The 26160-nt window shown below is 39.9% G+C and overlaps 1 pseudogene; it reads right to left on the bottom strand.

Moving 5' to 3' along the window:
* LOC122814375 overlaps positions 1-26160 on the bottom strand; it is a 388456-nt pseudogene that overhangs the window by 242746 nt on the left and 119550 nt on the right.

Genomic DNA, 26160 nt, shown 5'->3' with positions numbered 1-26160 from the left:
CCCTGGTTGAGTGGGGTCTGATCCCCTGAGGCATAGGTTTTCCATGGTACTTGCAGCAGAAATGAATGCAATGGCTTATCCATTTGGAAATGGTTTGCTTTGAAATAGCCTTCCCCTCTGCCCTTGCAGCAAATGCCACCAGCAGTTGGTCAGAGTTCCTTTGAGGTTTAGTCCTGTCCAAGTAGAATCCAAGTTGTCTGTGCACGTCTAAGGAGTGCAGTATCCATTCCCCTTTGTTCTGTGGGTTAGGAAAGAAGGTTGGCAAATGAATGGACTGATTAAGGGCCACACTGGATACCACCTTGGGCATGAAGGAGGGATTGGTCCCGAGGGACACCCTGTCCGCATGAAAGATGATGAAAGGCTCCACTGCCATGAGGACCTGTAATTCAGATACCCTTCTTGCTGAAGTGATTGCTAAAAGGAAAGCTGTTTTCCAAGAGAGGTAGTTTATTATTTTATTTATTTTACATTTGTTAACCGGGAAATTCCGACTGGACCAGGTCCATTTTCAGTAGAGGCCCGGGGAGAAAAGCTCCAACATCAAGTTATACAAATACAGTACATCCAGCATAATACACAAAACAGGTTACATCATGTATGCTGAGCATAGTAATATAACAAGAATTAATAAAAACACTCCAGGTAAAAGATATAGAACATGGGTAAAAAGACAATGTCAGTCATACTTTGGTAAGAAAAGAAAATATATCAAGTAAGATTCTACAGTTAAAAGTACCCTTTCAGATGACCAAAATCCACAGTCGCAGCTGGCTCGAAAGGAGGAAGGATGAGCTTTTCTAATACCAAGTTGAGGTCCCAGGCTGGATTTGGGGCTCTCCTGGGTGGTCATAGATTTTTGGCCCCTCTGAGGAACTGCTTAAGAAGTGGATGAGAAAAGAGGGGAGGTTCTGCGTTATAATGAGCTGAAATGGCTGAGGCATGAATTTTGATGGAGGAGGAAGACAGGCCCTTGTGAAGCACCTCAGTTAAGTATTTTAAAATCTGAGGTAAATTGGGCACTGCTGTGCACATCCCTTGAGATTGGTTCCAGGCACAGAATCTTTTCCATTTTTCAGCATAAGATTTTCTAGTACTAGGCCTCCTTGCCTCTAAAATGATATCCATCACTGGTTTATTGAGGGATGGTAAAGGAGAGATTAGGTAATTAGCCAGGCTGCTAGGTTCAGTGCAAGAAGCTGAGGGTGCAGAATCTTGTTCTCCTGCTGAGACAATAGGGTAGGAGTCTGAGGCAGGTGTCATGGGGCCAACAGTGACATACTGCGCAAGAGGGGGTACCAGTGTTGGCATGGACAGTCTGGTGAAATCAAAATCATCCTTGGTTTGTTTTGTTTGATCTTTAGTAGTACTTTGGAGAGCAGAGGCAGAGGAGGAAAGGCATAAACTGATAGGTTTTTCCAGCTGAAGGACAGAGCATCCACTTTCTAAGCTTGTTTGTGGGAAGTCCTTGTGCAAAATTTGTCCAATTGATAGTTCTGGGGGGAGGCAAACAGGTCTATATCCGGGCTCCCCTATTTGCTTGTCAACATGTTGAAAATCCTTGGTTCCAGGTTCCACTCGTGTGGGTTCATGAGGTTTCTGCTTAGTTCGTCTGCCAGTGTATTCAGTTTTCCTGGCAGTAATTGAGCTTGTGGATGTACCTGGTAGCTCAGGGCTGTGTTCCACAATGCCATGGCTAGTCTGCATAGGGGGCAAGAATGGGCACCCCCTGCTTGTTTATGTACCACATAACAATGGTGTTGTCCGTCTTTACCATTAATTGTCCTGGAAGAATGTGGTCCTTGAAGGCTGTCATAGCATGCTGTACAGCTAACATTTCTTTTTGATTGATATGCAAGTGCATTCGACTTGGGTTCCATTTGCCCTGAATGCACTTCCCTGCCAGGTGAGCCCCCCATGCATAATCTGATGCATCTGTTGTTAGGGTTTGGGCGGCATAGGGTGGTGTGAATGTTAAGTCCTTTGTTTTGCTGGCAGGCCTCTGCCTACCAAAGAAACTCTAGGCGTAGGCAAGGTATGATAAGAGTCATTGCTTCTAGATCCAGAGAATGTTGACACCATAGGCTTTTTAGATACCACTATAGTTTCCCCATATGCAGTCTTGCATATGGAATCAGAAGAATGCAGGAGGCCATGAACCCCAAGACTTGTAGTATTTGCCTTGCAGATAGTAGGGTTTTTGTGGCCACTTGTTTGAAGTAGGTCAAATTAATTTGTTTCTATGGCATGAGAAAAGCCATCTGGGAAGTTGTATTCAAGCTCGCTCCCAGGAATATAATTTGTTGACAGGGTACCAGGTGTGATTTATTTTTGTTTATAGTGTACCCCAGACAAGTTAGCACCCTTTGTACAAAGGCCAGATGATTCAAAAGTATGTCCTGGCTTTCTGCCTGAATTAAACAATCGTCCAGGTATGGGTATATTTGAATATTTCTTTGCCTGCAAAATGTGATGACTGGGGCTAAGCACTTTGTGAATACCCTGGGTGCAGTAGATAAGCCAAAGGGCAGTGCAGGGAACTGGTAGTGATTGTAGCCTGCTTTGAAGCGTAGGTATCTTCTGCAAGATTCCCTGATTGGGATGTGCAGGTATGCTTCCTTTAAATTGAGTGTTACCATCCAGGCATCTTTTCCTAGCATAGGGAGCAACTGGTGAAGAGCCAGCATCTTGAATTTTGGAATCACCAAAAAGGTGTTTAGAGTAGACAGGTCTAGAACAGAACACCGTGAATTGTCTTTTCTGGGTACCAGGAAAAGTCTTGAGTAGAAACCTTGTCCTTTTTCCTCTTCTGGTACAGTTTGAATAGCCTTTATGTTTAAAAGAGAGAGTACTTGCTTTTGAGCCTCTGCCCACTGATTTGGGGGTAGATCTGGCCAACCTTTTGGCATTGGTAATGTGTGGAAATGAAATCTGTACCCTTGGGACACTATATTTAAAACCCATTTGTCCTGGGTAATGAGTTCCCAGTTTTTGGCCTGCAGACCAATCTTTCCCCCCCTAAAGGAGCATTCAGTTGAGAAGTGCTTGAAAATTTTAAAATCAAGTCATTGAGACAGTTTTCCATAGGGGGGAGCCTTACTGCTCCCAGGTTTGGAAGTGGAATCCCCCCACTGCTTAGTCTTGTGCGTATCCTGGAACTGAAACCTGGGATTTCTGTTGTGTCTGGGTTTGGATTGAAAAGGCCGGAAAGGACCAATTCTTAGAGGGTAAATGCCTACAAAATCTTGGAGGCTGAACTTGGTAAGAAATCTTTAACAGTTTGCATAGATTTAGCTTTATCTTCGGTCCTGATTTAAGGAAGCAACCAACAGTTTAGCTTTAACATGATCACGCAACGACTGCTCCTTAAGCCAAGCATGCCTTCTGAGTACAGGCCCAGTGACAGCAGTCCAGCAAGAGGCCTCTAAAGAATCAAATCCACATTGCAAAGTATGTTTTCCAACCTGTTCAGCAGAATGCATTAAATCATGTAATTCCTTATTTTCAGCACAGTCAGGAATCAACATCATTTTCTGTTTAAGCAATCCAATAATATGTTGTTGATACTTTAACACATGAAACTGACAGTTTAAGGCCCTAATGGCCAAGGTTGCAGAAGTGTAAAGCTTCTTACCCCATCTATCCAACGCCCTGAAGTCTCTATCAGAAGGGGTAGGGTTTTTGGCAGTAGGAGCCTTAATGCCTTTGGGTCCCTGTGAAATAGTCTCTGGATCCGCAATAGGATTTTTAAAAAGGAACTTGTGAGAATCAGGAACCCTGTAGTATCTGTCAGGTTTTCTGGAAGCAGGAGGCAAAGAATCAGGGGCCAAACTAGATTCCAAAAAGGCATCATCAACAATGTCTAGTACAGGAGGAATAGCTAAAGGCCTATGCTGAGGTAGGAGTAAGAAATCTCTAAGCCTCTTTTTCGAATCAGAAAAATCCTGGCTTTCCCAGTGGAAATGCTCTCAGAGTGTGCAAGGCTTCACCAAAAGAAAAATCCTCTGGAGGGGAAGCAGAGGGAATACAGTCCTCTGCATCAGAATCCTCACAACTAGACAAAGGCAAATCCAGATCATCAGAAAAATCAGAATCCTGGTCAGAAGATTCATAAACAGATTCAGTCCTAGGTCTCTTAGAAGAGAGCGGTTGGCTTCACCTGATTAAAGTTATAAGATCTTCAGCCATTCTTATCATTTGTTTTTTAGGCATAGAGGCCTGGGCATCGGTTTTCTTGGCATAGTTCGAGGTTTAGGTCTTAAAGAAGAAGGAGGCATCGGCTTAATATGCAAGTCCGTAGGCCTGAATACACCCTCTGAAGCCTGTGCCTGCTGTAAGTTCAACCGACCTAGACTGTGATGCAGCCCAGTGCCCAAACTAGCTGCTCACTGCACAGTGATAGTACTACCTCATTTTAGCAATAAGGACTACCTAAAAAAAATTCTGAGCTGAATGCATAAGTGCAGCTCACAGTACAAAATGTTTGCCTAGTGAGTGCCGCAGAACTGCAGTAAAGTTCCAAGATAGTTTTATAAGGAAATTTTGATTTTTGGTGTTTGCATGTACACAAGGCAGCTCAAGCCACCATTGCATGAAAAACAGCTTTGTTCAAATGCAAGGCCTAAATACGCTTACAGAAACACAAGTTTAACACTACCCAAGCCCACAGGCCAATCAGACAAGCATACAATAAGCTCTCTGCCAGTAATTCCAAGCTCAGGAGTGAAATCAGCCCTCTCCTGCCACAAGACAAATGACTGGTTTGGAGCCCAAGTGTTGGAAACAGAAAACAATTCAGCTAGAGACACTGGAACACCAGCCCTACAGCAGTTAGACAAACAGTTGAAATCTTCAAAAGTGCAGAAAAGCAATTAAATAATGCAATAGACTTTCACAGTGGATAAGAATAAACAGTGCAAGTGCAAAATTATACTTGTATTCCTTTTCTTAGCCTCAGATATCTCTGAAGCTTGCAAAAATCACTCAAAGTCTCTGGCATCATCACCAAACGATGAGCAGATCTGGGTAAATGAGTACAAATTGCACATAATTCATGCCCCTTTGGTCTAGTTCGTTAAAAAGGGGCACCCAAATGTAATAAAATATTAAACATACCATTCTGTTTATATACAAGGATAATACCATAAAAACATTAGATGCAGCATTTGAAATAGTTACTCTATAGCACAATCATTAGGAAGTTGTAACAGCAAATGGACAACAGTTTCTGCTACTAACTATGATGACCATTTATTTCCTATACAAGACTGGGTACAGGCTTTTGTCCAGTAATATACACTTCTATAATTTCAGTGATTATCTGGTGAACAAGCAATATGATTCCGATTGCTAAAAGGACATTAAAAAAACTTGCAAAACCAATTTAGTATTATTTGGAAATAATTCTGAATCAACTACAAAAATGCAAATATATAATCCAAATTTAATCTAAATCTTGTGCTCTGCTAATTAAAATATTTATAACTTCCTGATCCTAGTCATGGCTTGACTTACAATTCAGAACAAATCTCCAGTATTACTACTATTGCTATTTTCTTGATACTGTAGATTGTATTTCCATCTACGACTGTTGACCCTGGCTCCATAATATACCATTGGAGATGACATTCACTTATTTACAAGTGCACAGGAGATGCTTTCTGCCAGTGAATTTACTAGTACTGGCTTTACTTCTGCATTTCACCTGCCTAGCTAGATTGACAAATGGCACCTAACCTAGGTGGTATGATTTCATCTGACTAGCCATGCTACCTATTTTACCTCTATCCAATGTTATTACTGAAGTATCATTTAATATTTTTATGCATTTTAATTAAGTACAAACGTTTTGAATGTTTACATTACTTCTATGCCTATTTGTTAATTGTTGGTTAGTTTTGTGTATTTTAGTATACAAATGTCTACCGTTGTGTGTTTGAATGATTTGATGTGAAGTTTTTCTCCCCGGGACTCGGCTGTAAATGGACCTGTGTCCAGATGGAACTTCCCGGTAAATAAATGTGAAATAAATAAAATAAATAAATAATACTTAAATACTAATTCTATTAATCATTCCTAGTAGTTAACATGTTGCTAATTTGTCTTTCATTCTTCCTTTCAGCTCTTTTTGGTCCAGACGTCTAGTACTGGACTTGCAGAGAAACAGATGTCCAGGACAACTGGATCTCTAATGGCACAGTGAGACAGAGATATTCCCTTCAAAGTTATATGACACTGAATAAAGGAATTGGGCCTCCAGCCTCTCTTGGTAGCTCCGGGTCTTTTTGCCTGCTATTTTTGTTTTTGGTTAGGAACCCTTGGTGTCTTTTTAAATGTTTGATATCTATAGTGAGATACATAACAAGGTGGGTATTGTACGCGATAGTAAGCCTGATCAATGCTTAACATAAGGGACTAATTACCTCTTTACACCTTAATGATATTGCTTTAGCAATTAGATGGGCTAAATAAAAGGATTCCTGGCAGCTATTGTTACAAGACAGTTAAATGACAGGAAGCTATCTCCTGCTATCTCAAGAAGGAAGACAACTGGGTCAGGCCAGGGGTAGTAGGCTTACCATAAGGGATTAATAACACCGGGGTTCTTTTTTGTTCATTTCCATCACCAATGTTTTTTCTTTAAATAATTTTTCAAACAGACATACATCATTACCAAAGTTAACACATATCTCGACCTGCTTCTGCTATGATAGACCAACATCATTCAAATTTATATGCGACACAAACACACAAGAGTTTTATTTTATAAAGCATGGTCCTATATTCACATTATACAATATACACGACACACAGAATTTTACAGTATTAACATGCTATCCTTTACCTTGTTTCCTCATCTTCCAGGGTACTTACTTTTCTATATGGCTATTTTTTTTTCTCTACATATTGCCAAGCTAGCCACCTCTCATATTATAACTATCATCCTCTTACTTTTCTTCTTCGACTTGCTCCATTTTCTTAACTGTCTGCCTATACCTAGTTCACAGCTTTCATCATCATCATCAGCCTTTTACATTCTCTCGCTCTCTCTCTCTCTCACACATACACACACACACACACACACACACACACACACACACACACACACACACACACACACACACACACACACACACACACACACACACACACACACACACACACACACCGCAAAGTTCAACTTCAATTTCAAGTGATCAGTGGATGTCATACAGCTAAGTTGTAATTTAAATTTGTTTAAATTTATGTACAAATATTTGTTTTATGCAACTACGGTGTGTGTGCGCGTGTCTTTAAATTCTTGTCTTTTATTATGTCATGTGACTATTTGCTGTTTAAGTGCACCTACTCTTTGAATGTGCAGTTTTGATGACGTCTTTCGTAATCCTCTGGTTAGGTACCCATGGAATTGTGTTCCAGTGTGTTTTGGGTTTCATCATAAAACCCAATTCATGAGATCAAAAGCCTTTTTAATATCTGTAACTAATTCCCCTGCTCTTTTCGTGTTCTCTCTTTCTCTCTCACATCAACTGAAAGTTCAATATGATGAACCTCAAGTGAACTGTGGATGATACACAGCTAAGCTGTAATTTAAATGTGTTTAAATTTATGTACAGATATTTCTTTTATGAATCTACAGTGTATTTGCCTTTATATTTTTAATTGCCTTTTATTAAGTCATGTGACTATTTACTGTTTAAGTGCACCTACATTCTGGATGTGTAGTTCTGATGATGTCTTTCATTGACCGTGCTTAACTTTTGTTAATAAAATCCTGTGGTTAGGTACCTGTGGAATTGTGTTGCGGTATGTTTTTGGTTTCATTATAAAACCCAATTCATGGGATCAAAAGCCTTTTTATTATCTGTAACTAATTCCCCTGCTCTTTTTATCTTCTTCCTCTCTCTCTCTTATATCAACTGAAAGTTCAATATGAATCTCAAGTGAACCGTGGATGACCTACCTTTCACAAATTAAACTGCTTCTTATTCTCTGCTGGTGGAATGTGCCAACAGAACTTTTGGCGCTGTACAGTCTTGTTTAATGATTACACAAGCAAACTTTCTTGCATCTGTCGCTACATGTTTAAATGCTTTGCAATCTTCACCTAAATGAGTACATGTTTTACTGAATACTAACGCATGCTGGTGATTATTTTTAAAAATAATAATAATAAATAATAAAAATAAAATCATATTTATGCTTCTGCTTTGGTAACATCTCCCCTTTCTCCAAGTGGATTACAGCTTCAGGATCGGAATGGAAGAGTTTTGAAACATGTTTGGTGACTATTTCTATTGGGCTTGCATGCAAGTAATGTGCACTTACAAAGAAAACATGGACTTAGAAATAGGTAATAAATAACCACCAGAACAGTGAAGCCATCAGGCTTCTTATGTACTTAAAGCCTTTATATACTTAAAAAAATAAATAAAAAAAATAAAAAAAATGGACAATACTAAGAAAAATGCATGGTCACAAGATGGGCAATCAGACTCACCAACATCTAGTGCCATCACCCCCAGTGCACATAAGTGAGCTCAGGTCACAGACTACAGCGCAGATTCGTGCAGGGCAGACTGCTGGTACTCTGCCACTTTATTAACTGCACTCATGTTTAGAGTATCTATTGTACCCAGACTTTATAACACATTTCAGGGGTGCACACCATGTTACAGAATCCCCTAACCGACACTCCAGAATTAAACGCCCTGCGATCTGCTTTTGCGAGCATAACTGGTATGGTAATCAAAAAAAGTTAGCTTTATTTGCAGATCACATTAATTTTGCACTTGAAAAATACAGGACATTTCAGTGTTGTAGAATATTTTGAGACAGTTTCAAGTCTTTTCAGGATATAAAATTAATGAAGACATAATAAAGGTTATAGCAGTAAACTATGTACACACTACATGAATTGGTTTAACAATACTGATATTTACGGAACATAAAATCAAGTATTTACGCACATGGATTAAAAAAGGATTTGGTTACAGAAACTAAGGATATTTGGGAAGACACTTAAAAGAGAATACCAGAATGAGAAACCTAGCAGCTCTTGCCTATAGATATGTATATGGATAGTAAGATATAAGGAGTGAAAGAAGTTGAGGACAATAATAAAGAGTTGAAGGAATTTATTTGGGAGGAAAGGAGGGCAAGAGTTAAGTCAGATGATTTGATCCTCGCCTAGGGATTACCTGATTTGAAGGGATACTTCAGAACTTCACAGTTAAGGCTCACATTGATGATGCAAGCAAAAAGTTACAAGCCACACTGGAAAGAGATGATAATGAAACAATGGAAGTTTGATAAATAAGAAGGGGATAGCACTGAGATACAGATCCTTAAGGAGAACAACCATATGGAAAATTACAGTCAAAGTTGCAGACTGCATTCTAAAAACAAAGCCAACACAGCAACAGAGAAAAAAAGATTTTGCCAATACGGATGACCTGTAAGTAGGAGTATACAAACCTGAAATGAGAGGGTTTAAATTTACTGCAGAAAATTTGAAATTTTCCTACACAGGGAAAATTATAGAGTGGGATGAAGTAAAACAGAATCAGGCCGTAGGTTAGAGACAGACTTCCTGACCTGGGACTGAAAGTACATAAAAAGAGAAGAAAAGGTTAGGAGTGTGGTACGTGAAAGATCAGCTCAGTCTGCAACAAAAGCTGATGTTACAGATAACTATCAAGGCATAAAAACACTACGTGATAACTGTAAGAATCAAACAGAGGTAGTTAAAAAACTGGAAAGGCAGTTTACAACAATGGAAGGACATCTTTACAGCTCACAACTATGTCAGAAAGTCCAGAAGGCTTAGCATTTTTGTTTGGAAGTGTTTCCATATATATATATTTTTTACCCCAAGCAGACTTCACAGAAATTTTCCTTAAGCAAATATTATTAGGAATTCCTTTTTTATCACAGAACTTATATGTTTAACGTTATGGCATTGGGGTCCAAAGATATAATCATTGCCCTGTACATATCTCTCATTAGGCCAGTCACTGAGTATACAGTACCTTTCAGAACATACCTGTCCAAGCATTTGTCACAAATGGAAAGACTGCAGCAAATTCTCACTAAAAATCAAGAGCCCAAGTCAAAAACACTATGCAGACAATATCAAAGCCTTGTCCTTATCTTACAGGCGACTACGAGGTGACATCTACCCTGTGTACAGAGCCTCAACAGACCCTATCCTACCACACCTATTACACATTTGTAACTCTACTGGTAATGTGAACACCCACTCCAGGGATCTCAATCTCTTGTACAAATATAAATAGGACATGTTGGAGGGGACAGGTATGTACCAAAGAGAATAGCACTTCAATGGAACAGTCTTCCATTCCACAACTTCTCTTACTCAAGCATAATTTAGATGAATGGATGGGAATTGCAAATTTACCCCCTGTTTAACACCCATGTTTGTCACGGATAAGGGCAACAAGTAAATGTCCTAACACATCTTTGTTATGCATTCCCCTTTGTTACTCATACACACATCAAAGGGCCAAATACTTATGGGAATGTAAGGCTAGGATTCTTACAATCCTCACAGATCAACAGTCCATTAGGTACCTATGAATCTACAGAATAACAAATAGGCCTTACTATCTACCATACCTCCCAAAATATCCACATTTTATGCCTCATATTTTGGTCTGTTCCTCATAAAAGTTATTTTCTGGCAAATCACCAAAGACCACTAAATAATGGCTTAGATTTGAGTTTCAGGCATCATGTCCTTCAAAAAATGCATGTTAACACAAATCCTTTTATTCCAGCAACTTTGTAAATTTATAAGAGTGATGCTTAAAATCTGTCCCTATTTTTATGCCTTTGTCTCCCCCACCATATTTTAGGCTTGGTTCAGATTTATTGCACCACGAGATTGGGAGGTATGCCCTGTACATAGGCAGTAATAAGTCCAACTGGCATCCCCACTTAAAGGACAGGGCACTTCCTTCACAAGGATAACATTTTGTTTGCCCTTCCTTCTACCTTTTAGTCTATGTACCTTTAACAGGTGTCCTTCCAGAGTCGGAGGTCATGAATCTACTCTGCACGGAGGCACTGTGCTTTAAATAGTCATATGCAGAACTGTATCTCATTACCTTTAACATCCTTGCTTGTTTCTATGTTCATCACCATAATGGGAACATCCACCACTGCTATGCTATTTGACCCTTTTAGGCCAGTGCATTTAAAAGCGTCAGTTACGTGTGTGTGTGTGTGTGTGTGTGTGTGTGTGTGTGTGTGTGTGTGTGTGTGTGTGTGTGTGTAATATTGAGTGAAATAAAGATGTAATGTGCCTTTAAAAACAAGAAGATTGACTGTATGCATTGCACAGTACCACAGAGCTGTAGTCAGGAACTTATAAGCATTACATATTAACGATGCACTATTAAATCAATTAATGTTGTATAACAGGAAGTAATTTAAGGGCTAGCTTCAGGATGTTCACTCTTCATTTGGACACTCAGAGGGTGTGATAGGGAGCTTGCCTGAGAGATTCTAGACATGTGGAGCTGGACAGCCTACTTGGAGCTAACTTGTGGAGTATATCTTCAGAAATCATCTTGAACTGGGGTCTTGTTGAGGTGTATATTCTGGGATATCTAAAAGATAGCAGTATGTATGGAACTGGTGGAAAGTAACCAAAGCTACAGATGTATTTTTTGTCTGAACTACAAGTCAGGTGGGCTAATATATTGAGTTACTGTCGATATGCAAGCATAAACCTGGGTTTTATGCAAAACAACATCTCTGGTGTTTCTTTGGACTTGGTGTAAACATACATATTTCATAGATGGGCAGAAAGATATAAACCTTAACTATATACAAAGATTATCAATGTTGTCATGGCTAATGTACATCACAATAAAAGTTCTAAACATATACTGTACAGGTAAGTGACTGAAACTTGAGAAAGTTCTTCCCACAATGCATCTTTAGCCGGAGTTATGACTTCAGGAGTCTCTCCTTGTAGTTTCCACAGTCTCTGTTTTTTGCAGAAGGACTGGCTCTTCTTTTTGGAATTTAACTATAATGCATTTTCGTAGAGATGTGTTTTTGATTTCTCCTATACACCTTTCCATCTTCCACAAGGTCATTTACAACTACTTTAGCTTAAGACGTTGGACATTTCCATGGCTTTTGTGCTCCTAACTTTGTCTCCAACTTTTAAATCAATCTAGCAGTCTTCTACAGTTTGTACCATTTCTGTCACGGCCAATTTCATCTCAGAAGTTAAATTTACTTTATATTGATTTTCAGGAATTGCTAATTTAACTGACACAACTGATTTAGCTCTCAGTCTTTTACTCATCAACCATTGTGCTAAGAGAGTGGAAATATTTCTATATATTAAACTGAGATGACAACACTGTAGCCCTTCATACGATTCTCTTCACTTGCCCACTCTACTGCAGGAAGTTTGGACAACACTCCCACGTGTCTAACTTCCCAATCATGCAAAAATCTTCAGAATTCATAACTGTTGCATCATAGATCACTGTCAGGTATACCAACATCAGGTACTTAATGTCTCAGAAACATAGATTTTAATGCACAAATCTCATTTACATCAGCTTTATTATTAGTCTACGTCCGTACAATAATCCACACATTTGAGATACAGGACTTCTTTGAAATGGAAAAAAATCAGTGCGCACTTAACTACATGGATGAAGAGTCTTTCCATTATCTTTTAGATAGCATATCTTTTTTTGCACTATTAGGGTATGCACTGCAGACAGAGTTAGTAAAATATGTGCTATTTCATTCAACATTCTTGGCCAAAATATTATAGCTCCTGCTTTGTGCATCATTGTCGACAGATGTGAAGTTTACTTTCTGTTACGCTACTATAACTACAGAATCACCCAAAGATCTCCAATTCCTTTTCCAAGAGTTCTTGATTCTGTGGTAAATATACTTAATTCAAAATATCTGCTGTATAGAGCTCCTTACCTGCTCTGAATTTTACTTACAGATCACAATTGTGTAGGTTGACTAATATCCTCTGCAATCTTGGAGGCGACTTTCCACATACACCTTGCAAAGTTTTGTGATCCGTACATACCAGAGCCTCTTAAACATAAACATATGCAGTTTGATACATCTGTATGCCACTGTTGTTAGTTCCTTTTCTATACGAGTATATTCCTGTTATGCACACTTGACTCAAAGGCTTTTCTTTTACAATCCATGTTTTTACATCACTCTGACTAGTGACAACTTATTACACAACTGGCCTAGTCATATTGTCATCATAATTTAATGCCTGTTTAACTGAACTAGTCTACTAAATATTTCAGTGTGCCCTGGTCACTGCTCTAGTCTAATTTTACACACTGCTGAAATCTTTCAGAGGAATGGTTCCAGTTTTCTGCAAAATTTCTTTTGAGCTACAGAATTCTAGGGGTACATGTGGAGCATACTTCTATTGAGAATACATTATACTTACTTATACAGATGTAGTTCTTCATTTTTGACACCATGAAGTACCTAGATAGCCAGTTAATCATAAAACAACATGCATGGTCTAGTCTTACAGAGAAATATATTCCAATTTATATGTGGTCCAACCTCATGGAGGTATATTTTCAAAGTGAGACATCTCTAGAAGTTATGCTGTGTGACATACAAATCACAGAAGCTAGGTAAATAGCATTAAAGTTACATGCCCTATGTACACAACACAGATAACTGTACATTTTAACATTCATGCAAGTATTTTCTGAATTTACACCTCAGGGAACATTCACTTTAGTGTCAATGGAGTCTGACTCCAGTCACTTCTTGAATTTGAAAGTGATGTGTTATTCAATCATTAACTTCCATGTCTTCTCACTTGACAACTGTATTCTGTTTAACCATTTTAATAAAAATCATCCATAACAGCTTAATGCCAGATTCATGCAGAACTTTAACAATTCTCCCGTTCTTGTTTTTTTAATAATATAATGCACTTCTGTGCAATTACAATATATTTAGTTTCACTGTATTTCTGCGCCATCTTATGCAGTCAGTTTGCATCTGAAAATGCTACAAGAACAGAGCAGTTCCAAAAGCTAGTCATAAAAATGTAAAGACTATCTCAAGGGTAGTACAATGTGGTCAAACAGCAGCTGCAGCTAGTGACATGCAGCAAACCACAGCAAGGGGACCCTTAGCAAAATGGAGAGGGGGAAGTTTAAACTGTACACTTTACCATCTTACACACAAGCCTTCTCTAGAGTAAATTCTTATATATATATGTATATATATATATGTATATATATATATATATATATATATATATATATATATATATATATATATATATATATATATATATATATATATACACACACACACACACACACACACACACACACACACACACACACGGTTTATAAATAAAAGGAGTGGCTAAAGGTAGGGCAGATGTAAATGTGAAAATATGGATTGGTATTTTAATTTTAAAAGTTGTAAATGCGCAGAATGTTTCAGACCTGTGTTTGGTTATCAGATTCCCCCTATTCCATACTGTGTGATTCTGTGAAATGATTTGATGAGGCCAAAACTTGAATATAATAAGCAAAATCTGACTCTGAGCAAGTCATTTAACCAGACAGCGGCCCCTGGGTTGCTCCTGAAAAGGGACACTTGTAACCTAGTGGGTTTACTTACCTGGTTAACAAGCGGACATTAAAACAAAAATAAATTGAGCACAGGTGACTTACTTACAAAAACAGGCACAATGCTAGGGAAGTTATCACAGCAACTATAACATGCATGGCCATACATCTATCTATACATTTACTCAGTAAAAACTTCATACGATCTCCACTGGGTGCAACTTTGTGTCCACACATCCAATAGTCAAGACTAACCTTAAAGGCAGACAAAGTAGTAACTTATTCCCCAGGCTAGTAATACTAGTTAGGAACCTAGTGCAGGTTTTGGATAACCATGATCTTTGCGAAGAAATCAGACAGCAAATAAAATTGAGAATTTCATGACTCAAAAATGAGACTTAGATAATATCTTAATATACTTTAATTTAGAAACACAAGGTAAACAGCAATTCTACTGATGGACTGGGACAGAGGAGGAGGAAAGGTGAGACCAGCTACCTGAAGGGGAAATCTTAAAGGGCAGCTGCTACATGCAAACAAAAACAGATGGACAAATCAGGTATGAAGATGAGAAGAGTTTAAACAGTGAAAGGAAAGAAATGGAGCAGAACCTTAATTCAAATTGTGGTGACTACCCAAAGCAAAATAAAAAAGGCAGAGCATGAGAAGATTTAATGCTTAAACGGTACAATCATAAACAAGAAAGGGAAAGGGAGGAATGAACAGTCAAGATAATTTAGAACTGAGAAAGGGAGGGTTTGTGCTGTCACAAACACTTGAAATGAGAAACTACGACAATTAATCACCCGTCAACCAAGTACAAAGTGTGCATTTCTGAATTATCCTGACACAGCATTGCAGTGAACTAATAACCCTTAGAATAAAGGCTTAACTTCCTAAAATGGACTGTACTTACCTACTGAAACCATGGTCTCATAGTTATTTACCATCACTTCTCTGTAAAGCTCTTTATCTTGTTTTTTTAATGTCTTCCACTCCTCTTCTGAGAAAGTGACAACAACATCCTCAAAGGTTCCTGGTACCTGGGAAAGGACAGAGTGTTCAACTTTTGTTGTGTTACATGCAACATAAAATCTGCATTATTTAAAGCATAATCTATTTTCATTTACTGTTGTTTTTTTATACTTAGTACAGAGGCAAATAAGACTGCAGTAGCACCCCCTCCCTCTTTCAGCCAAAAGCTGGTTACAGAACAGAATGAATTTATACACAAAGAAACACACAGTATTTGATTACTGGGCGGTATAACATTAGTAGCAGTTCTTGTGCCGTTATACACACAACAGCTGAGAACTATGCAATATCTACAGCTTTACGAATAAAATGTGTTCTCAGTACTTACAACAATCTAATGCTTTCCAGTACAGACCACTCTCATTTGAGGTAGTACATGGGATATCACTATAATACAAATGTGCTACCCTTTAAGACCTAATAATTATGTTTCATTAGTTTTAGGAAACTGGTTTTGCATTTTCTACATCTGCTTTTGAACAAGCCAAACTAATCTCATGAAGCTTCGGGTCAGGGATCTCATTTGCTTCCTTGACCTGCCCATAGAAGCAGGCAAAGTGTCCTTTTAGGTCATATACGGAGGGTGGCCTAATGGTTAAGGTGTTTGCCTTGCAAACACAAGGTACAGGGTTTGATTCTCACAAAGGATAACTGGCTAGGCTTAAAATGGGTCACAAGGGCAGTTAGCCTAGTACGAACCTATAACCTATAATAATAATTAGCTAACCAGGAAGATGGCTCTGCTGTAATCTACCAGGTTGTGTTGGATACTACTTATTCTGTAGTGGGAGAAACTATTTTAACAGACACTGAAAAAACAGTGTTATAGTCTGGGTGAAATATATCTGGTCCCCAGTCTACCAATGTTAGTTTTAAGTATTTCAAGTTGCCTGCTATGCAACAGGTTATTATGGATCTAGATTATTCATCAAATTTGTGACAATGAGACACTTATGAGACAGTGGTCAGTAAAGACAACAGGACATACAATCAGATGAGGAAGCTTTCTAGATGGCAGGTTACATGAAGGGAAGCAGGTCTGCTGAAATATGTAATAATTTGCCACATGGACAGTTTAGCTATTGCATTGCTCAATAAAAGTGAGCAGGGACATTCAAGGTTAATCTCACAAGGCAGAAAAAGTGCCTGTAAAGCCTAGGGATCACTGTATTTGGGGGAGGGGACATACACTTTCAGAGCTAGTGAGTAGTAATATTGACAAGGACAATGCTGAACTCTAAGTTACATTATAAAGTGCAAGCATGCATTTATTCATTCATTGTTTGTTTTGTTATATTTTTTGTTGTTGTTAAAAATGTAGGTGGACTGGTCTGAAGACCTTTTCAAGTCCCAAACTGGGTCATACCGTTCAACCTCTTAGCTAAAGAAATCCATACAAAGCATATAATGGGGGCAAAGGGCCAAAAATAGGGGCACATCTTAAGTGTTGCTCTTGTGAACTTAGAAAGTTGCTAGACTAACAAGATTTGCGTTAGTATACATATTCCAAAGTAGGTGAAGCTTGAAACTTGACTGTATGCCATTAATGAGTTCAACTCTCAGTGGTTTGCTAGAAAACCTCAAATTTTATGAGGAAAACAAATATGGACATTTTGTGAAAATCTGAACAGTTGAGAAGTATGTCTGGAGTATATAGAAAAAGACAACACACAAAGTTTGTACAAATTAATTACATAAAATAGAGGAACGATTATAAAACAATGCTGAAAAAAATTAAAATACAAGAATACTATTATAACACACCACATAAGTATAGAGTATGTAAAAAGTAGACTGCAATAAAGTAACTGTATGACATATAAATGAATATACTTTGATAGATATAATGCACATAGAAAACTATCTGTTATTAAACAAAAAAAGCAAAATTAAGCAGGCACAACTGGAGAGGGCAGCAGTAGATTCTGTGTGGAGAATTTTGAAGTTAAGAGGACTGAGAAGGGCAGAATGAAATGAAAAGTACAGTTGTGTACACTTCACTGCTGCAGTCATTACATTTGGGTTATCTGCTTGCAGTAGCCCTCAGTCGGCCTGATTAACAAAGTCTTGGGTCCTGTGTTGGTTGCTGTCCCTTCTTCCATGACGTCAGGTCGTCAGGGGTATAAAACATGCAGCCGATGCCATTACGTCAGTTTTTCTTGCCCCAGATGTCAGGTGCCCCCATAATGGGAAGCAATTAAATTTATAAATACAAGGATATACCTCCAACAAAAAAGCAGATACACCAAAAAGCTTTTTGAGCATAGTAAGTGAGAGAGAGGTATAGCCAAAAGAATAAAAGGGGCTGGAGGATGGGTAACCAGGACTGCAACAGTGAATACACTCAAACATCTACATTTATGGTAAGTGTACACAACTGCACTATGTTCTTTGTGTTTCACTGTTGCAGTCATTAGATTTGGGTAGATTCCCAAAGCTAAGGTTGGGAGGAGGAATTTAAATAGAATTAGGACCAGCTATAAGGCCCTGCAAGCCTGCAGTGGCAAAATCAGTTCTGTATTTAGAGAAAATTGGCAAATGATAATGCTTGGTGAAAGTATGTACAGAACTCTAGGTAGCAGCCTCTAGGATGTCCCTAGTAGGGATGCCCCTGAGAAAGGTTGTAGAGGTAGATGCAGCCCTGGTTGAATGGGTCTGATGCCCTGTGGGATGTGTTTTCCATGGTGCTTGTAGCAGAAATTAATGCAGTGGCCTATCCATTTTGAAATGGTTTGTTTTTAAATAGCTTTCCCCTCTGCCCTGCAGCAAATGCCACCACCAGTTGTTCAGATTTCCTTTGAGGTTTAGTCCTGTTCAAGTAGAATCTAAGCTATCTGTGCACATCTAAAGAGTGCAGTATCCATTCTCCTTCGTTCTGTGGGTTAGGAAAGAAGGTAGGCAAATGAATGGACTGATTAAGAGCCACACTGGATACCATCTTGGTCATGAAGGAGGGATTGGTTCTGAGGGACACCCTGTCCGCATGAAAGATGATGAAAGGTTCCACTGCCATAACAGCCTGTAATTCAGATACCCTTCTTGCAGAAGCGATTGCTAAAAGGAAAGCCGTTTTCCAGAAAAGAAATTTTAAATCTGCAGTTGAAGCTGGCTCAAAAGGAGGAAGAGTGAGTTTCTCCAAGACAAAGTTAAGATCCCAGGCTGGAGTTGGAGCTCTCCTGGGTGGCGTAAAGTTTTTGGCTCCTCTGAGAACTGCTGGAGCAGTGGGTGAGAGAAGAGGGGAGGCTCATTGCTGAAATGGCTGAGGCATGAATTTTGATGGAGGAAAAGGACAAGCCCTTATGAAGCATCTCAGTCAAGTATTGCAGAATCTGAGGTAAATTGGGCACTGCTGTGTTCATTCCTTGAGATTGGTTCCAGGCACAAAATCTTTTCCATTTTGCAGCATAAGATTTTCTAGTACTGGGCCTCCTTGCCTCTAAAATGATATCCATCGCTGATTTACTGAGGGGTGTAAAGGTACCTCTGTAACCTCTGTTAGGTAATTAGCCAAGCTGTTAGGTTCGGGGTTTGCAGCTGAAGGTGCAGAATCTGTTTCTCCTGCTGAGACAACAGGGAAGGAGTCTGAGGCAGGTGCCATGGAGCAAAGCGTGACACACCGCGCAAGAGTGGGTACCAGTGTTGGCGAGGCCAGTCTGGTGCAGATAAAATCATCCTTGGCTTGTCCTGTTTGATCTTTAGTAGTACGTTGGAGAGCAGAGGCAGAGGAGGAAAGGCATAAACTGATAGGTTTGTCCAGCTGAAGGACAGAGCATCTACTTTCCAAGCTAGCTTGTGGGGAATCCTTGTGAAAAATGTGTCCAATTGACGGTTCCGGGGGGGGAGGCAAACAGGTCTACATCTGGGTTCCCCCATTTGCTTGTCAACATGTTGAAAATCCTTGGTTCCAGTTTCCACTCATGTGGGTCCATGAGGTTTCTGCTTAGTCCATCTGCCAGTGTATTTAGTTTTCCTGGCAGGAAATGAGCTTGTAGATTCACTTGGTAGCTCAAGGCTGTGTTCCACAATGCCATGGCTAATCTGCAGAGGGGGTAAGAATGTGTACCCCCCTGCTTGTTTATGTACCACATCACAGTGGTGTTGTCCATCTTTACCATTAATTGTCCTGGAAGAATGTGGTCCTTGAAGGCTGTCAGTGGATTCTATACAGCTAACATTTCCTTTTGATTTATGTGCAGGTGTATTTCACTTGGGTTCAATTTGCCCTGATTGCACTTCTCTGCCACGTGAGCCCCCCATGCATAGTCTGATTCATCTGTTAAGATTTGGGCAGCAGGGGGTAGTGTGAATGGTAGTCCCCTGTTTTGGTGGCAGGCCTCTGCCCACCAAATGAACTCTAGGCATAGGCAAGGTACGATAGGAATCCTTGCTTCTAGATCCTGTGAATGTTGACACCATAGGCTTTTGAGATACCATTGTAGTTTCCTCATATGCAGCCTTGCATATGGAATTAGAAGAATGCAGGAGGCCATGAACCCCAAGGCTTGCAGTATTTGCCTTGCAGATAGCTGGGTTTTTGTGGCCACTTGTGTGAAGTAGGTTGTCAAATGAATCCATTTCTCTGGCGTGAGGAAAGCCATCTGGGAAGTTGTATTCAAGCTTGCTCCCAGGAATATAATTTGTTGACAGGGTACCAGGTGTGATTTCTTTTCATTTATGGTGTACCCTTTGAACAAAGGCCAGATGATTCAAATGTATGTCCTGACTTTCTGCCTGAATTAGACAATAGTCCAGGTATGGGTATATTTGAATATTTCTTTGCCTGCAAAATGCAATGACTGGAGCTAGGCACTTTGTGAATACCCTGGGCGCAGTAGATAAGTTAAAGGGCAGTGCAGAGAACTGATAGCGCGTGTAGCCTGCTTTGAAGCATAGGTATCTTCTGCAAGACTCCCTGATAGGGATGTGCAGGTATGCTTCTTTTAGATCTAGTGTTGCCAACTATGCATCTTTGCCTACCATAGGATGCAGTTGGGGAAAAGTCAGCATTTTGAATTTTGGCATCACCAAAAAGGTGTTTAGAGTAGAAAGGTCCAGAATAGGACACCATGTATTGTCTTTTCTGGGTACCAGGAAAAGTGTCAAATAGAAACCTTGTCCCTTTTCCTCTTTTGGTACCAAATGAATAGCACCCATGTTTAAGAGAGAGAGTACTTGATTTTGGGCCTCTGCCCACGGATTTGGGGGTAGATCTGGCCACCCGCTTGGAGTTGGTACCACGTGGAAGTGAAATCTGTATCCTTGGGACACTATATTTAAAACCCATTTGTCCTGGGTAATGAGTTCCCAGTTTTTGGCCGGCAGCCCAATCTTTCCACCTAAAGGAGCATTCAGTTGGGAAGTGCTTGGAGGTTTTAAAAGCAAGTCATTGAGACAGTTTTCCATGGGGGGAGTCTTACTACTGCCAGATGAGTGCGGAAACCCCCCACTGCTTAGTTTTGTGTGTCCCTTAGGACTGAAACCTCGGGTTTCTGCTGTGTCTGGGTTTGGCTTGAGAAGACCTGGAAGGGTCTGGAAAGGACCAATTCTTAGAGGGCCAGTGTCTACTAAATCTAGGAGGCTGAACTTGTAAGAAATCTTTAACAGTTTTCATAGAGTTAGCTTCATCTTCCATCTTTTTAAATACTTCCTCTGCTTTGTTGCCAAACAAGTGGTCCTGATTTAAGGGAGCATCCAACAATTTAGCTTTAACATGATCAGGCAAAGATTGCTCCTTAAGCCAAGCATGCCTTCTGAGCACAGACCCAGTAACAGCAGCCCTGCAAGAGGCCTCTAATGAATCAAATCCACATTGCAAAGTATGTTTTCCAACCTGTTCAGCACAATGCATTAAATCCTGTAAATCTTTATTTTCAGGACAGTCAGGAATCAACATTTTCTGTTTAAGCAATCCAATAACATGTTGTTGATACTTTAACATATGAAACTGGCAGTTTAAAGACCTAATGGCCAAGGTTGCAGAAGTGTAAACCTTCTTACTCAATCTATCCAGCGCCCAGGAGTCTCTATCAGAGAGGGTATGATTTTTAGCAGTAGAGGCCTTAATGCCCTTGGGTCCCTGTGAAATAGTCTCTGGATCTGCAATCGGATTTTTATAAAGGAACTTGTGTGAATCAGGAACCCTGTAATATCTGTCAGGATTTCTGGGGGCAGGAGGCAATGAATCAGGGGCCAAACTAGATTCTGAAAAGGCATCATCAACAAGGTCTAGTACAGGAGGTATAGCTAAAGGACTATGCTGAGGCAGGAATAAGAAATCCACAAGCCTCTTTTTTTGAATCAGAAAAATCCTGGCTTTCCCAGTGGAAATGCTCCCTTTGAGTATGTAAGGTCTGACCAAAAGAAAAATCCTCTGGAGGGGAAGCAGAGGGAATAGAGTCCTCTGCATCAGAATCCTCATAAGCAGATAAGGGCAAATCCAGATCATCAGAAAAATTAGAATACTGGTCAGAATATTCAGAAACAACTTCAGTCCTAGGTCTCTTAGAAGAGGGAGGTTGGCTTCCCCCGTTTAGAATTATAAGATCTTCAACCATTCTTATCACTTGTTTTTTAGGCATAGAGGCCTGCGCATGCGGCCTAGGCGTCAGTTTCTTAGGCATGGTTCGAGATTTTGGCCTAAATAAAGAAGGAGGCGTTGGTTTAATATGCAAGTCCGTAGGCCTGAATACACCCTCAGAAGCCGGTGCCTGCACAGCAGCTCCGGACCCATCCAAGGTAGAGACATCCACAGGTTCCACAGTTGAAGCATCTCGTGGCATACCGGACTCCAAATGGTTCTCAGTAGAGGCCTGCAAGTCAGAAGTAGCAGGTATCAGGGGCTGCGAAAGTGCCTCACTGAGTACTGGCAAACTGGCGACTGGCTTAGGAGAAGCGTCGTCAGCAGCTTTGGACCTCGGCGGCCTGTTTCTGTCTTTATCTTTGCATTTATTCAGAATCCCGGTAGTTGGATGGCTAACCGACGACATTTCTGGATAATTAAACAGAGAACCGAAATATTTAGAGGCGAAGATATACCGACGACGGATACTGTGCTGATTAAATAAAGCACAAAACCGACAGCAAGGTACGTCGTGGTCAGGGCCTAGGCAAGGAATGCAGTACGAATGAAAATCTTTGTGAGGTATTTGCTTTCCCCAAGTAATGCAATTATTAACTTTTACTGACATCAGTAAGGAGCAAGAAAAAGTTTCCCCAATGGGGTACTTGGCTTTAGTTGAAGACTTTGGTTCTGAAACTCGAAAACAAAAATTTCAGAAGTCGGCTGACTGGCACTTGCGAACTGCTTTTGCTTCGGGCACCACACGGCAAGAAAGACTGATGTAATGGTGTCGGCTGCATGTTTGATACCCCTGATGACCTGATATCTTGGAAGAAGGGACAGCAACGGACGCAGGACCCAAAACTTTGTTAATCAGGCCGACTGAGTGCTACTGCAAGCAGATAACCCAAATGTAATGACTGCAACAGTGAAACACGAAGAATATCTGGGAGCCACTTGCTTTTCTGATTTGTTGATTACAGAGGTGTTCTCCGTTTGCCAAATTAATAAATCAAGAGTACTTTATACTTAGCAGACTGAATTATGGCAGTATTTTTTAAGCAGAGAAGAGTACATTAACTGGAAGGCCATATTCTAATCTAGAGAGCAGAACATTCATTGCAACAGCATTTCTGGCTTTTGCAGTTGACAGATGAAACATTTCATATGAAATTTTCATTTTAAATCATTAAGACTTTGGTAACACTTACAGTGAAGTTAGAGTGGAAGGAATATGATTTGCACAAGCAGGACAAAACTACTTCCTTAATAGACTTAGTCAATGGCTTTGCAGTGAAGAAATGAGTTGCCTGGTTTCATCAGCAAGTCTGTTACACCTGCATAGCATATCTTGTTTGTCAGAAGGATAGTTTCTACAGAGTTTTATTTACTGCATATGTTGCTTATAGTGCAGATTGCTACTCTTAGGTCCTTGTGGTTTGTAAGTATATTACCTGGGGGCATGCCTAGATTTAATGTCCCAAACTATGATTAGAACGGTCAGTAGGAAAAGGCAATGTGTTCCGTTTTTAGTGCTGTTATAACCACGTGGATAGGTATAACAATTTGTCTTAATGGTATTTTACATTTTTGGTTCAACACCGGTATGCAGGCCCTAGCAGTAGTCAACCAACAGGGTACGTCTCTGAAAAGACATTCATAAGTTTCAGAGTGTAATAATGGAATTTATTTTAGTGAGGTTTACTGCTGCATAGTTATGGCATGCAAGTTACAGGAAGAGGAGAAAGTAAGACTGAGGGCATTACTGCACAGTTAGGTTGCTGCTGGTATTTTGGCAGGTCTTTTCATAAGGGATGAGCTTTTAAGGGACAGCTTTACAATGTGAGAGACTGGATAATATGACTGGCATCTGAATTCAGCTGATATGCAAGAGTAATAAATGTAAGTAGTAAGGTAATCGGTTGTATACAGTCAAGGCTGCTGCTTTGTAGCAGATTAAGCAGTCTGTAATACCATTAAGGTGCCTAGCCTACATTTCCAATTGCCCCAAAGCAATGCCTGGTTCAGTGGCTTGCTCAAGGTCAGAAAATAAGCAGATGAAGGCTGAGACAGAGCTGTCAATTGTACATATTTTGGAGGAACATTCCTACTTTCAGGCCTGATTTATGTCCCTACTTTTGAGGTATGTCATTATTTTCAGATTTGATTTATCCCTTTATTTTCTGAACTCCCTCTATCACACGTGAATGTATATTGCACAGAAAATCAAATTACATAACCAACATACTAGTGGCAACAATAACAAAGAAGCAGGACAAACCTCTTGACATCTCTCTCTTCGAAGCAAAAATAAATGACCTTGTGCAGTAGAATTTTGCAATGCAGTTCATTCAAGACAACAAATTGTACACAGTCTCTTAGATAATGTACTTATATTTTTGCATCATTTTTGTTTAAAAAAAGAGTGTGTGTGTTTCCAAATAGTATCCCACATTCTTTCTGAAGTGGGAATTATGTGCTATTTGGTATTCAAATTTTATGCTAATTAGAGGTCCTTTTTTTTTTTGCTGGATGTTCCTATTTTCAATGTCTGTAGGTTGAGAGGTATGCTGACAGATCAAAAGCTGTACATCACTGGTTACACAGAAACGTAGTAGGAAAAAAATCATCATCATCATCATCATCATCATCATCATCACCAGTTCCCTTTTTTTCCCCATTTTCTACATCGGGTTACAAATGTCGCATCGGTCTATATTCAGTGCCTCTCTCCTATCTTTTTCTACACTCATGCCTAACTGTTGCAGATCTTAACTCGCACAATCCATCCTTCGCTTTGCTGAATGCCCTCTTTTCCTGTTCCCCTCATTTAGTTTGTCCCAAATCTTCTTCAACAGATTGTCTTCTACTTTTCTGCATGTGTCCGAACCACTGTAGTCTGTTCTTTTTTGAAGTTCTCTGAAGTCGCAGCTACTTAGGCTTCTACTCTTATGTCCTCATTTCTACGTCTGTCCCACACTGTGTATCCTACCACCCATCTAAGGCACTTCAACTCCATCACCTCTAGCTTCCTCATCTACTCTGCCTTTACTGCCCAGGTTTCTATACAATACAGCAGCACTGTTTTATACAGCTTACTTTTCAGCTTCTTTGGCATTCTTCTGTTATGCACCATCCCTGACACTCTGTGCTAGTTGGCTGCAGCCCCTCTGATTTTAGCTTTGACTTACTCATTTAGACTTACCTTGTCCTCAACCACCCTTCCCAGACACTTGAAACTGTTAACCTGCTCCTTTATTTTACCTAACTCAATGTTCATAGGTAGGTACTAGGCTATTAGCCCTATGGCCTATATAAGCCAAGCCAAAAAGGTACCCTGGATTTCGCCACCCAAGAAAATTATTTTCCTGTGCCCCTGTCAAGCAGAGCCACAGAAGTGATCCCTGGTGTGAATTTCCTATTTCCCATCCAATCATCAAGATTTTTCATGAAGAGTGCTAATGAGGAGCTCTGTTTGACATAGATAGGTAGTCTGTTCCAGAGTATGGGAAGTCTCTGGGACAGGAATCTATCCCTCCAGTATGTTCTGTTTATTGTGGTGACAAGGTTTAGGTCCCTAAAGCATGTAGCTCGGAGGGATTGGGATTTCTTTAAGTGGAGCATGTCCAACAGCTCTGGGTTTGACATAGCTTTGTATGTTAGGCAGAGATCACCTCTGAGTAGGCGATATGCGACAGAGTAAAGCTGGAGTTTTTTGAGACAGTCTGTGTAGGGCATCTTTTTGAGGACAGTAATCCTCTGTGAGGTATGATTTCATGGTTTCAGGTTCTGATATCCCCATTTGTTGCCATTACAACTGTAATTAGTTTCATCCCATGTGCCTTCAGTTTTGCAGTCTCTTCCCTAGCCTTTGCTGACGTTCTTGCTCAGAATCGGCCTGTAATACCACATCATCTGCATACAGCA

This window comes from Protopterus annectens, chromosome 10.part0 (genome assembly GCF_019279795.1).
Source record: "Protopterus annectens isolate FY-2018-M chromosome 10.part0, PAN1.0, whole genome shotgun sequence".
Classification (NCBI taxonomy): domain Eukaryota; kingdom Metazoa; phylum Chordata; order Ceratodontiformes; family Protopteridae; genus Protopterus; species Protopterus annectens.
This window is presented reverse-complemented; position numbering and strand designations above follow the sequence as displayed.